We start from the raw sequence: 12,973 nt of genomic DNA on the forward strand, positions 1-12,973 counted from the left end.
AGTGAAAATGGTAGAAGGTCGTTAACAAATCCAAACACTATCAGGATGTGTATCTTGCTTCTCTGTTTTGTGGGGATAAAATTATTTCAAGATTGTGACTGAAACTGAAACTGAAACAAATGTTTGTCTTCATGAGAGAGCAAGAAGTCTCTTGGTTGGAACACTTTGGTACAGAAGGGTTATTCTACCATGAGCATAAAACCCGGAGGAGGCTCTGCATGAGACCCACCAATGCTCCATGTCTCATGACCCTCTTCCCCCCATTGAAAGGTCAGACTTATCCTTTGTGTCCATGCTTTTTTATGACCTGCAAGTTTTCCAAGAACCCCTGTATTCAAAGCATAGGTATACCACTTAACAGCTTTGTGTCCTTACTTAACCTTCCTGGGCCTTTGTTTCCTTATTTGTGGGATGATTATAAGGCTTACAGATAGAGAGATATAGATTGATAAAGCTGAGAGCAGCGATTGACACATCCTTGCGTTCTATAAATATTACTCGCTACTGTTATTATTCAGACATGCTTGTTAAGAATGCCCTGTGAATGATTTGTACATGTTGGATATTTAAGGGATTGTAAAGTATTTAACTAGTGGAGATAGTATTGAGGAGTCCAATCCACATCTACAATGGGTAGAGCTAGAAAGGCATGGAGGATAGTTAGATAAGAGAACCAGTAGAGAGATGTGAACTCCAGAGGAGAGAGCTCATCTGGAAAGTAGGTTATCAGGAATATATATGATTCCAATCTGATGATATAGAAGGAGCTGTGGATGTGGGAGGCATATTTGGGAGAGAAAAAAACAAATGTTGTTCATGCTTGTATTACCTAAACTCTCCCCTCCTTTTTAAGGGTCATCTCCTTCTAATGAGAGTTGTTTATACTGCTGCTTGTAGACTACTAGGATCCAGAAATCAATTTTTTTTTAACATCTTCACTGGAGTATAATTGTTTTACAATGGTGTGTTAGTTTCTGCTGTATAACAAAGTGAGTCAGCTATGCATATACATATATCCCCATATCTCCTCCCTCTTGCATCTCCCTCCCTCCCACCCTCCCTATCCCATCCCTCTAGGTGGTCACAAAGCACCGAGCTGATCTCCCTGTGCTATGCGGCTGCTTCCCGCTAGCTATCTATTTTACGTTTGGTAGTGTATATAGCCCATGCCACTCTCTCACTTCGTCCCAGCTTACCCTTCCCCTTCTCCGTGTCCTCAAGTCCATTCTCTACGTCTGTGCCTTTATTCCTGTCACTAGGTTCTTCAGAACCACAGAAATCAATTTATATGATCTGTGACCAGCATTAAAAAAAAACAAAACAGAACAGAATACAAACGACCTGTGTCCATTCATTGCACATGTGAGTAATATTGTTTTATAAAACTTTACTCAGTTATGCATATACATGTGTATAGGGTCCTGATGTACAATGTATTTTTTACTGTGGCTTTGGGTACAAGGAGTTTGAAAGTCACTGCTCTAGTGTATTCACTGGGGTGGGGAGTTTTCTCTGCTCTTGCAGGGTCCTTTTTACCTATTCTCCAGGCTGCTTTTTTCTCCCCAGCCTTTTCTGAGCCAAAGCAGATACCTACTTGTTACCCTTCTAGTGGGGGCCAGGGGCTCAGAACACCTTCTAATGCAATCTTCCCACCTCTGCAAAATCCCAGAGTTGATGGTGAGAATGATGGGGATCTGTTCCCCTCTGTTCTTGTTTTTATGACTCAGTCCCTCACTTATTTCAAACTTTTTATTAAAGTGTTGGGGAAACTATGAGAGAAATAATTTAAACATTGCTGCTTAACTTTACTTTTCCTGAAGTCCAAGGAAAGAGTGTCCTGGAATTGAAATCCTGTGCAGAGGTCACTTCCTAGATGCTCCTGGTTTATCACTGTGATTCCCTGACCTCAGGGCCGCATCCCTCACTGCAGGAGGGCTCTTCTTGCAATTTAAAACCTGCAAATATTTATTCATTTTGGGAGGAAGATGCTGCCTTGTACTGACAGAGTTCCATACATTTTCTATTTACTTCTGAATATTTAACAAAAGCAGGTCAATTTTAAAATATCCATTTCAGATCCATCTATCCCCTCCCCTCCTCCCAGCACTGGCCATGCTTTTCCGAGGAGACTTAGAGGAGGGAGAAAGCTTGGTCTGCGTTTTTACTCCTTATCCCCGATTTCTTGGGACACCTTTCTCCTTAATTGCAGAGGGGAGATGGAAAGGGACAAATCTGTCATTCCTGGTGTGCATTGGCCATCTCTTGGCTATTGCTTCTTAGGTTGAAATGGACCAAGTACAGATGCCCACTGAGGGCAGGCATCCCAGGCTGCTTCCTTCTTGAGGTACATGTGTGAGTTCTTCATGGACCCTTCAGGATCAGGACGGGGCTCCACATCTTGTTTCCATCCAGTGTCTTAACAAGGGAGATTAACTCTAGCTCAACCTCTTTGAATCCCACCGCAGCTTTCACCACCAGCAATACACCCTGCTGTTTCCCATTGCTTGGGACATCCACCCTGTATGTGGCCCTCTTGTTTGGGGTACATTAAGACAACTTAAGCCCAGCTACCTTCTGCAGTGTCCACCTGAGTCACTGAAGACTCAGGTTTCCTTCAAATACCAAGTGGTAGGAGGGCTGGTTTCCCCACTGTTGGTCTCTCTCTGTGCCCTCTTGGTTCTCCTCTCCCCTGCTCAGAGATGTTCGGAGAGCGGGCAGATCAGCGTGTCTGCTCCATAAGCTGATGTCTCCCTGTGGTTCAAGATGCCCGTCTCCTCTTGTTTCTGACACCCCTACTGTCTATGAGAGCTCCCCATTTTTTCTTCCTCCATGGAAAACACCGAGGCTCTCAACTCTCTACCAATGACTCACAATAAGGAATCTCTCCTCCTTCTCCTCTTCCTGGTTTTCTGCTTGTTTGGGGTGGGGGGAATGGTTGAAAGTAGTACAGTTGGTTAAGTCTGGTCTATTAAAACGTCCTGGAGGGGTTCATGCCTCCAGCTGTTGGCAGCTGTTTTTAGAATGGGAGGTGCTTGATGTGTCTTTGCTTTCTGCTCCAGGTCTTGGTCGCCAATTTTGAGACAACAGAATTAGTATCATCGACACCCCACTGCACATGGGACGAGAGATCCACATCATCTACCCTATCCATACTTTAAAGAGTTAAGTTGGATGCTTGCTTTGGCAGCACATATACTAAAATTGGAACGATGCAGAGAAGATTAGCATGGCCCCTGTGCAAGAATGACCCACAAATTCGTGAAGCATTCCACATTTTTTTACAATGGAATATTACTCAGCCATAAAAAGGAACAAAATAGTACCATTTGTAGAGACGTGGATGGATCTAGAGTCTGTCATACAGAGTGAAGTAAGTCAGAAAGAGAAAAACAAATATTGTATAATATCGCTTATATGTGGAATCTAGAAAAATGGTACAGATGACCTTACTGGCAAAGCAGAAATAGAGTCACAGATGTAGAGCACAAACTTTTGGTTACCAAGGGGGGGAAGGGGGGCACTTGGGATGAATTGGGAGATTGGGATTGACATATATACACTAATATGTATAAAATAGGTAACTAATAAGAACCTGCTCTATTAAAAAGAAAACTGCCTTTATATTATTTAGCCATTTTAGTAAACAATTTACCATACTTGTGGTATGTCATATGTAAATTTTAGATATTTTTTCCCCAAATAGCATCTGTTAATTTGCCACCATAAAAATAGGCTTAACTATTGTGAAAAATTCAAATGGTAAAAAAGGTACATTAAATGTCCACCCCTCTTTTTTTAACCTAAAGTAGATGTTACCCTGGAAGGGTGCAGGGGCAAATTAACATATGAAGTGGTAAGGACGGTGTCTCTACTCTGACCGCACACCCAGAAATACCCCTGGAATGTCCATCACCATGGCCTCTTGGCCGAGTCAAGGGGGTAACTCACATTATCAGTGGGGGTGACAGTTCTCTTGCTGAAGCTATCAGAATTAATGCCCTTCCTTACAGATGCAGATGTAGAGAATGGACTTGAGGACACGGGGTGGGGCGGGGGGTGACAGGGTAAGCTGGGACAAAGTGAGAGAGTGGCATGGATATATATACACTACCAAATGTAAAATAGATAGCTAGTGGGAAGCAGCCGCATAGCACAGGGAGATCAGCTTGGTGCTTTGTGACCACCTAGAGCTGTGGGATAGGGAGGGTGGGAGTGACACTTAAGAGAGAGGGGATTTGGGGATATATGTATACATATAGCTGGTTCACTTTGTTGTACAGCAGAAGCTAACACACCATTGTAAAGCAATTATACTCCAATAAAGATGTTAAAAAAAAATTAATGCCCTTCTTTATCCTCTTTATTCTCTGCTCTGTCCTGGGCTCCCATTTCTGAAGCTCCTGCAGTGGCTTCAATTGCAGTGTTGACATATTCCCTTCCATGGCCACAGACCCCAGTGATTTGCCCTCTAACCTGTGCAGTTGACATATATGTGTGATTTTATAGCTTCCTCATGGCCCTCACTCATGAAGAGAAGAGTACTCTCTTCTCACCAGGGGTACTTTCCTTTGATTTCTTTTTTCAGGTTTTCATGCCTTCCCATTTCAGATCAAGCTTGAGACAAGTTACCCAGCACCTAAACTGAAAGGAAACAGCATACCTGCAAAACTACATCTGAAGTCGTTTATTCTTCATAACCACTAGTTGGGGGTACCTCCTGACTCTCGCACTTTCAAGTGTGGGTAATATTCAAAATACATATTTAATGACCAGTTGTCTTGGGCGCCATGATGAAATGGGGAACGGACCAATTGGTATGGTCAAACCAGTGCATACAGGCTGAATATCAGATTGAACAGGGGTCCCAAACAGGCAGGCCTCTGGGCCATGTTGCTGGTAGATTAGTTTTGTTGGGTATGCTGAGTGGTTTTGAAATCTGTTTCTGAGCCTAGGCACGCACTAGGCACTGTTTCTGATCTAGGCATGCACTCTCCCATTTTCAGTCTGCTATCTTGTCTCATGTCTTAGAGCTTGCTGGCTTTGTTTTTTTTGTTTGTTTGCTTTGTTTGTTTTGTTTTTTAAAATGTCTTACTATATTTTTAATTAAATTTTTTTTCATTTTAACAGTTTTTAATGAACGTTATATGTAAGATTATTTCTGCATCTTCTCAATTGTTTCTTCCTTATATTTGCCCTTTTCCTTTCCTACTTGGCAAGGTTTGACTTTACGCTCAAGGATCTTTATTTGGTCTTTGTCCAGTTTAGTTTAGTGATAAACTCCTTCCTGGGGTGAATGCTCGCATGCTCAGTTGTGCCATCAGCCTTCTCCCGCTGCACTCGTATGGTGTAGATGACATATTTCTTCCTGGAAACCTGGACTACTTTGCCAATTTGCTGCCCTTTGTAGCACCCTCACACAACTTGAACTTCATTGTTTCGGATGGGCATGAATCGAACACTGTACTTCTGCCTCAGATCTTTGGAAAGAGGGGAAGACGTATATGTATATGTATAACTGATTCACTTTGCTGTACAGCAGAAACTAACACAGCATTGTAAATCAACTATACTCCAATAGAAAGTAATTAAAAAAATAAAATAATGAAAACTGTGCAGTATAAAAAAATATAGTAAGATCGTCTGGCTTTGTTGATTTATCTTACTGTTGCTTCCTGGAAAGCATATGCCTGTGCTATACTCTTTTCAAACCTTTCTTTGTGGTCCCTTCTCTGTCCAGGGGCTATTCACTCCAATTTGTCTCTTTAAAGATCCCAGATTGTCATTGCTTGGATAGGCCCTCATACATGTGGGAACTGTACGATACCTCCTCTGGTTGCTGGGCCTAAATTTCCACAGAGGTGGGCGCCCCATTCTGGATCTGAACTACATCAATATTGCAGCTACTCATTAAATTATAATTGACTTGGAAATGAGAGACTAAACATAGAAACAGACAATGGCCAGACCCTATATAAAAATAGAACTCCGACCCACAACCTACAGCAACCTGCCAAGGAAACCAACCCTTTCATTGACAATAAACAGTCCAGGAAGCCAGCCTGCCATAAGTCAGACTTGTTAGAATTCAGACTACTATCTCTAATAACAATCTAAGAAGCTAAACAGTAGCTTCTGTAACAGTCGGCCCCAAATGGGCAGGATTTGATTAAAAGCTGACAGCTTCCCAAATTTTTGCCCCCACTTCCAACTTAGGACCAACTAGAGAAAAACAAATATGCACCCCTAACCAATCACATAAGATACCTTGCTATGAGTTATCACTCCTCCAGCTTCCCCAAGCCCACAGCCTCCAATCAGCGTACACGTGAAGCCTCCCCTTTTTGTACAATCAAGCTTTCCTACTCCTCTGCCTGCCTTTGCATCTTTGCCAAGATGCAAGTGACAGTGGCTGACTCACTTCTTATGCTGGATCTGAATAAATAGCCTTTGATTTTTCTCATTTGGTTGGTCTTTGTTTATTTCCACAGAAATAAAGTCAATTCTAACTATTTAGATATGATAATAATAATAAAGGCCTTCAATAAAATTTAAGTAAGTTACGGTAGAGAGGGAAAATAAGCATTTTTTGTATTCTGTAAAAGTTTAAGGTGGGCGGGGTGGAGGCAGGAGAATGTTCCCTTTAGCATCTTTTGAATCTCTTGGGTTCAATTTTCTGATTTTTCCTACTACCACATAAATTTTTAATAAAACAGCCAACTATAAAATGTTGAACTTTGTTACTTTTAAGCTGAAAATTTTTTTGAAGCTTAAGACAGTTATTTCTGCAAAAGATGACTTTTGGGTTTATTAATTAAAAAGAAGGCAGGGAGTATTTGAAATATTATCATCTGGGGGACTTTATTCTACATTTATAAATACAGTCTCACCACAATTAAGAGAAATTGAAAAGAGTTTGAAATATGGTGATAGCTTAAAACTGAAAATAATTCTTTTTAACATGAATAATTATCCCACCAGTTTTATAACCTAATAAAAATCAAAGTAGAAGAAAAATCCTGGGCATTTTAATTATGAGAAATCACATGTATTCTGGGAAATTAGAAACATAACCCACATATTCGTACTTCAGAATCCTCATTCTAGAAATTCTTTCCCTGGAGATTTTCCAAAGAACTGGATTCCATGATCTGGCTTCTCTGCAGAACCCAGTAAACAGAGGTCAGTAAGAGGCATACCTGATTTTGAGTCCAAGTTTAGCAACAATATATTTCACATTTAAACTGAGATGCGGAGTAGAAATTCAGTCTTTGGACATTGTTTCCCTTATGTTTGTTCCTTTAAAAATATAGATTTTTCTTCTATACTCTAGACAGAGGCAGAGGAGAGAATACTCTTGTAATTTTTTCACTTTCTAGTAACCCCTTTAAAGTTAACTGTAGTATCACTTATATACATACACATTACTCATATTATGATTTAAATCCTAGATCCTTCAGAGAATTCCCCAAATACTCTCTTTCCTGGTGTCTCCATTGGTTGGTGTGCTTTGAAGAAAAGGACATCAAAGGTGTTCAATTAGCACTTGTTGACAAATTGACTCAACGCAAACCAATGTTAAATTAACCTCAATTTGGAAGATGTGCTGAAACAATAACAGTCATTTAACACTCATTTTGTTAACACTTGCTTTGTATTATCTGGCCTGTTTCACCCCACCTCCATGTTTTCTGTAATGAATTCACATTGACTGTGTGTCTTTTGATTTCTTAATTATTCACTTTCCTTCTTGTGTAAAATGAGAATGTCTCGTACTCACTCAGCCCTAGGTTTTTAAGAATTAGAAGAACCTGCAGTGTTCCCCCAAATTTACCCTTCGTTTGTGGGCATGACACTCCTCTACTTTTCACAAACTTTCCTGCGCACAGGGGTCGCCTGGAGGACTTATTAAAACTTGGAGTGCAGTCCCCACCCTAGAGCTTCTGATTCCATAGGTCTGGGATGGGGCCCAAGAACTTGCATGTTTAGTTCCCAGGTCATGCTGCTGCTGCCCGTCTCAGGACCACACGTTGAGATCTACTGCTATTATACCATGTGCAAGAAGTAAGAATTCCGCTGTGTGTGTGTGTGTGTGTGTGTGTGTGTGTGTGTGTGTGTGTCGGAGGTGGTGGCAATGGTGGTGGTGGTGGTAGTAGGGGTACAGTTTGACCGGGGCAGAGTATGGACATAGGAAATCTTGCAGGTGTAGATCATTGTGAGGAAGCTGCAGGGTGTTCTGGAATGAGCCCAAGTCTCAAAGGTGTGAGAGCGGAATTGAGAAAGAGAAAGCCTGATGTATTCTTGACCGCTGGATGCTTCTCCCATTTGGAGTTCACTGGAATGAAACTCCTAAATGGTTTAAGCACCAGAGGGCCTGCTAAATTGTCATGTCTCAGACACACATACAATATTGGTATCTGCAGTTTATGCTCTCAGACTACATATTAAAACTCTGTGAGGTGGTGGAGTAGCTAGATAAATATTTGTACATTTGACTGCACACAGACACTACTTGTGTTTCCTTATTCTTCTGTTTTGTCTCAAGAAATCTGAGTCAGATGGTGTAATTGGTTGTGAAGCTTAATCCCATCATCATAGTCATTCACCTGCTTAAAGATGGGGGTGTATGGATGATTTAGCGAGTCTAGTAATCTGTTTATTCTCTCCCAAATGGTAAAGACAAGAAGCTCTTCACAGATTGCTGTATGGCTCCAGTTATTATGAATTCTTGTAAAGACACGGCAAACAGGCAAATGTTAGTTCAGCAGAATAACAATACACATTGATATTTGGATCATTCTTGCGTAGTATAAAATTGCAAGTGATTTCAGGTTCTGAAAGGACTTTATAAGCCTCAGGTCTCAACACTCAGATTTTAATGGCACATTGTCTTTTTCATTTCAACTTTGTTTAAAATATTTTATTACGGAAAATTTCAAACATGTCCAGAATTAGAGGGAAGCATATCTTGATAGTACTCTCACCCAGCCCCAATAATTATCAATATTTTGCCAATTGTGTTTAACCAGTCTGCACTCCTGGGCCACAGTAATTTTACTTATAAATACCTCATTTCTAACACATAAAGGCTTTAGAACAATATAACCACAATAGTATTATCACACCTAACAAAATTATTATTTGAAATATTATTCTAATCCGTGTTCAAATTTCTTCAATTGTCTCAAAATTTGTTAATTGTCCTATTAGTTCAATCAGGACCCAAACAAGGTCCTTTATAGAATTTGGTTGATTTATCTCTTATGTCTCTATTATCGTTTAACAGTTTCCTCTCCTTCTTTTTTTTTCTTCCCCCAAGCCATTTATTTATTGAAGAGATGAGTCATTTTTCCTGTTGATTCCATGCATCCTGGACTGTTTTGGTTATATCTCTGTGGTATTGTTTAACTTGTTTCTACAGCCCCATGTTTCTTGTTAACTGGTAGCTGAGTCTAAAACATGAAATTTAGGCTTAATTATGCTGGGGGAGGCAAGAATATTTCACAGGCAGTGTGGGTACTTGCTGTTGTATCACATCAAGAGGGGTGTAATACCTGTTTGTCCCACTTTTAGTGATGTTAAGATTGATCAGTGGGATTTAGGTGTCAACCTTTTCCTAATGGTCTTAGCAGCCGTTGATGATTGTTGTACAGATGCATTATTTTACCGGGGTTGCAAAATGACATTTTTCTAAGTCAATCGTTCTTTCTGAATTAGTTGGACTTCTTTATCTGGTTAATATGAAAAACAGTTTATAAAGGAGAGGCAAGGTAAATGCTTGATTCTGTACCTTAATCTAATTTCAGAATAATGAGCCCAGCAATATATATATATACACACATATATTTTTATTTATTTAATTGAAGTATAGTTGATGTGAAATATTATATAAGTTATAGGTATACAATACAATAATTCACAATTTTAAAGGTTATACTTCATTTATATAGTTATTATATTTATAGTTATAAATTATAAATATATCATATTTATAGTTATTATAAAGTATTGGCTATAGTCCATGTATTGTACAATATATCCTTGTAGCTTATTTTATACATAGTAGTTTGTACCTCTTAATCCCATACTCTTATATAGTCCTTCCTTCTCCTCACTAGTAAACACTAGTTTTTTCTCTATATATGTGTCTGCTTCTTTTTTGTTATATCACTAGTTTATTTTTTAGTTTCAACTTATAAGTGATATCATACAGTATTCGTCTTTATCTGACTAATTTCATTTAGCATAATACCCTCCAACTCATCCATATTGTTGCACATGGCAAAATTTTATTCTTTTTTATGGCTGAGTAATATTCCATTGTATATGTGTACCACATCTTCTTAATCCATTCCTCTGTTGATGGACACTTAGGTTACTTCCACATCTTGGCAATTGTAAATAATGCTGCTATGAACATTGGGGTACATGTATCTTTTTTTTTTTTTTTTTAATAGTCATCTTTTCTTTTTTAAATTTATTTATTTATTTATTTATTTTTGGCTGTGTTGGGTCTTCGTTTCTGTGCGAGGGCTCTCTCCAGTTGCGGCAAGCGGGGGCCACTCCTCATCGCGGTGCACGGGCCTCTCACCGTCGCGGCCTCTCCCGTTGCAGAGCACAGGCTCCAGACACGCAGGCTCAGCAATTGTGGCTCACGGGCCCAGCTGCTCCGCGGCATGTGGGATCCTCACAGACCAGGTCCCGAACCCGTGTCCCCCGCATCGGCAGGCGGACTCTCAACCACTGCACCACCAGGGAAGCCCGGGTGCATGTATCTTTGAATTAGTGTTTTCAGTTTTGTTTTTTTTTTTGGGATATATACCCAGGAGTGGAATTGCTGGGTCATATGGTAGTTCTATTTCTACTTTTTTGAGAAACCTCCATACTGTTTTCCACAGTGGCTGCACCAGTTTACATTCTCACCAACAATGTATGAGAGTTCCCTTTTTTCCACATTCTTGCCAACATTTGTTTTTTGTGTTCTTTTTGATGATAGCCATTCTGACAGTGTGAGGTGATATCTCATTGTGGTTTTGATTTTTATTCCCCTGATGATTAACGATGTTGAGCATCTTTTCATGTGCTTGTTGGCCATTTGTATATCTTCCTGGGAAAAATGTCTATTTAGGGTTCTGTCCATTTTCTTTTTTTTCAGGTAAAAATTATATTTTCCTTTTAATTGACACAGTTTCCTCCCTTGGTGCTACTTTGGTAATGATTAGGTCCCCACCTCTCAAGAACATTGCATCTGAACAGGCTGAGACAGAGCCAGTGTGAACACAGGCCCCCAACCAGGGCTTTTGGAATAACAAGAAGAGCAAAAACCAGCCTTTCTCTTCACTTACAAAGGGAGTCACTCAGAGGGTCCAAAGCTCTGCTTTCCAAACTAGAAAACCTGGAGCTCAGTGCAGAACTGGAAACCAAAATGTATCAGAAATGAATGTATCCTCAAATACTCAAGGTCTGATCATCCCTCCTCTTCTACAAGAAATAGTCCCACTCCGACATTTTTAAAGAAAGAGGTTTTGTTTCTGTTTCACTTTCCAACTGGGTGTAAAATCTACTAAAAGGGATACAATGAATCAAAATAAATCAGCTTACTCACAAGAGACACTCCCAGATAATGATTTTTGGTTGCTGAGATTATTCAGCATATTATTTCAAAGTGGCAAAATTCAGGACAATCTGAGAAAAGAATTCAAAAGTGGCAGCTACATTCGCTGATATGTCCATGTGAGACACACATACACACAACCCCATTTTTCAGTGTATATGTCAAGGGGCCAAGACCCCGATCAGCACAATAAGTTATTTTGTACATTACAGTGCACAGAAAAACAGAAGGAAAGACACTTTCTTGGAGAGGTTCATATTGCTCTGAAGGAGGCTGGAGCCCAGCACCCCAGAGCCATCATTAGCTGGACCCCTCCTCTTCTATGGTTGCAGTGGCCTCAGAGGCAGCTGTTTCCTCTAAACGATCCCCTGGCTTCTCCTCCTCCTTCTGGAAATAGAGGTCCGGGTACTTCTGCATGCACCCCTGCATGGCCCGGAACTGGTCTATGCAGTCTGACCCCTTGACATCCTCCATGCTGTAGCGGAAGCAGGAAAAGGCCACATTGAAAAGTTTCCCACATGGACCACTGGCCATCCGCCCAAGGCACGGGCAGTTCCAGTTGATGTCTCCATTTGGCAGGATCAGTCTCTTCTCCTCGTACAGATCGTTGGGGTCATTGGCCACCAGCTCCAATTTGCTTGGAGTTTCATGGTCTTCTTTGGTGACAAATATGATTCAATCCTTCCCTTCCTGCTGGCAGTAGGTCATGGTGCAGTCCGGTGCTTCGACCCCACACCAATGGCGGTGGTGGCCCCCAGGTTCTGTCCATTTTTAAATCAGGTTGTTTGGTTTTTTTTGATATTGAGTTGTATGAGCTATTTATATATTTTGGATATTAACCTCTTACTGGTCATATCATTTGCAAGTATTTTCTCCCATTTAGTAGGCTGTCTTTTTGTTTTGTTGATGGGTTCCTTTTCTATGAGAGAACTTTTAAGTTTAATTAGGTCCAATTTATTTATTTTCTCTTTTGTTTCCTTTGCCTTAGGAGAGAGATCCAAAAAATATTGCTATGATTTATGTCAAAAAGTGTTCTGCCTATGTTCTCTTCTAGGAATTTTATGGTTTCAGGTCTTATATTTAGGTCTTTAAACCATTTTGAGTCTATTTTTGAATATGGTGTGAAGAAATGTTCTAATTTCATTCTTTTACATGTATCTGTCTGGTTCTCTCAGCACCATTCCTTGAAGAGTCTGTCTTTTCTCTATTTTATATTCTTGTCTCCTTTGCTGCAGATTATTTGACAATAAGAGCATATGTTTATTTCAGGGATCTCTATTCTGTTCCATTGATCTATGTGTCTGTTTTTGTGACAGTAACATGCTGTTTTGATTACTGTAGCTTTGTAGTATAGTCTGAGGT

The 12,973-nt window shown here is 40.1% G+C and overlaps 1 non-coding gene and 1 pseudogene across 1 annotated transcript; one reads left to right on the forward strand and one right to left on the reverse strand.

Annotated features, from left to right (window-relative positions):
* The first annotated feature begins 3,175 nt into the window (after nucleotides 1-3,175).
* LOC137766905 (U6 spliceosomal RNA) lies at nucleotides 3,176-3,278 on the forward strand. Its single transcript, XR_011074433.1, has one exon. It is a non-coding gene; the product is annotated as a U6 spliceosomal RNA (small nuclear RNA).
* An 8,633-nt stretch (nucleotides 3,279-11,911) lies between these two features.
* Nucleotides 11,912-12,319, reverse strand: LOC137766033 (mitochondrial intermembrane space import and assembly protein 40 pseudogene; annotated as a pseudogene).
* Nucleotides 12,320-12,973: the final 654 nt, after the last annotated feature.

Source organism: Eschrichtius robustus, chromosome 6, assembly GCF_028021215.1.
Source record: "Eschrichtius robustus isolate mEscRob2 chromosome 6, mEscRob2.pri, whole genome shotgun sequence".
NCBI lineage: Eukaryota > Metazoa > Chordata > Mammalia > Artiodactyla > Eschrichtiidae > Eschrichtius > Eschrichtius robustus.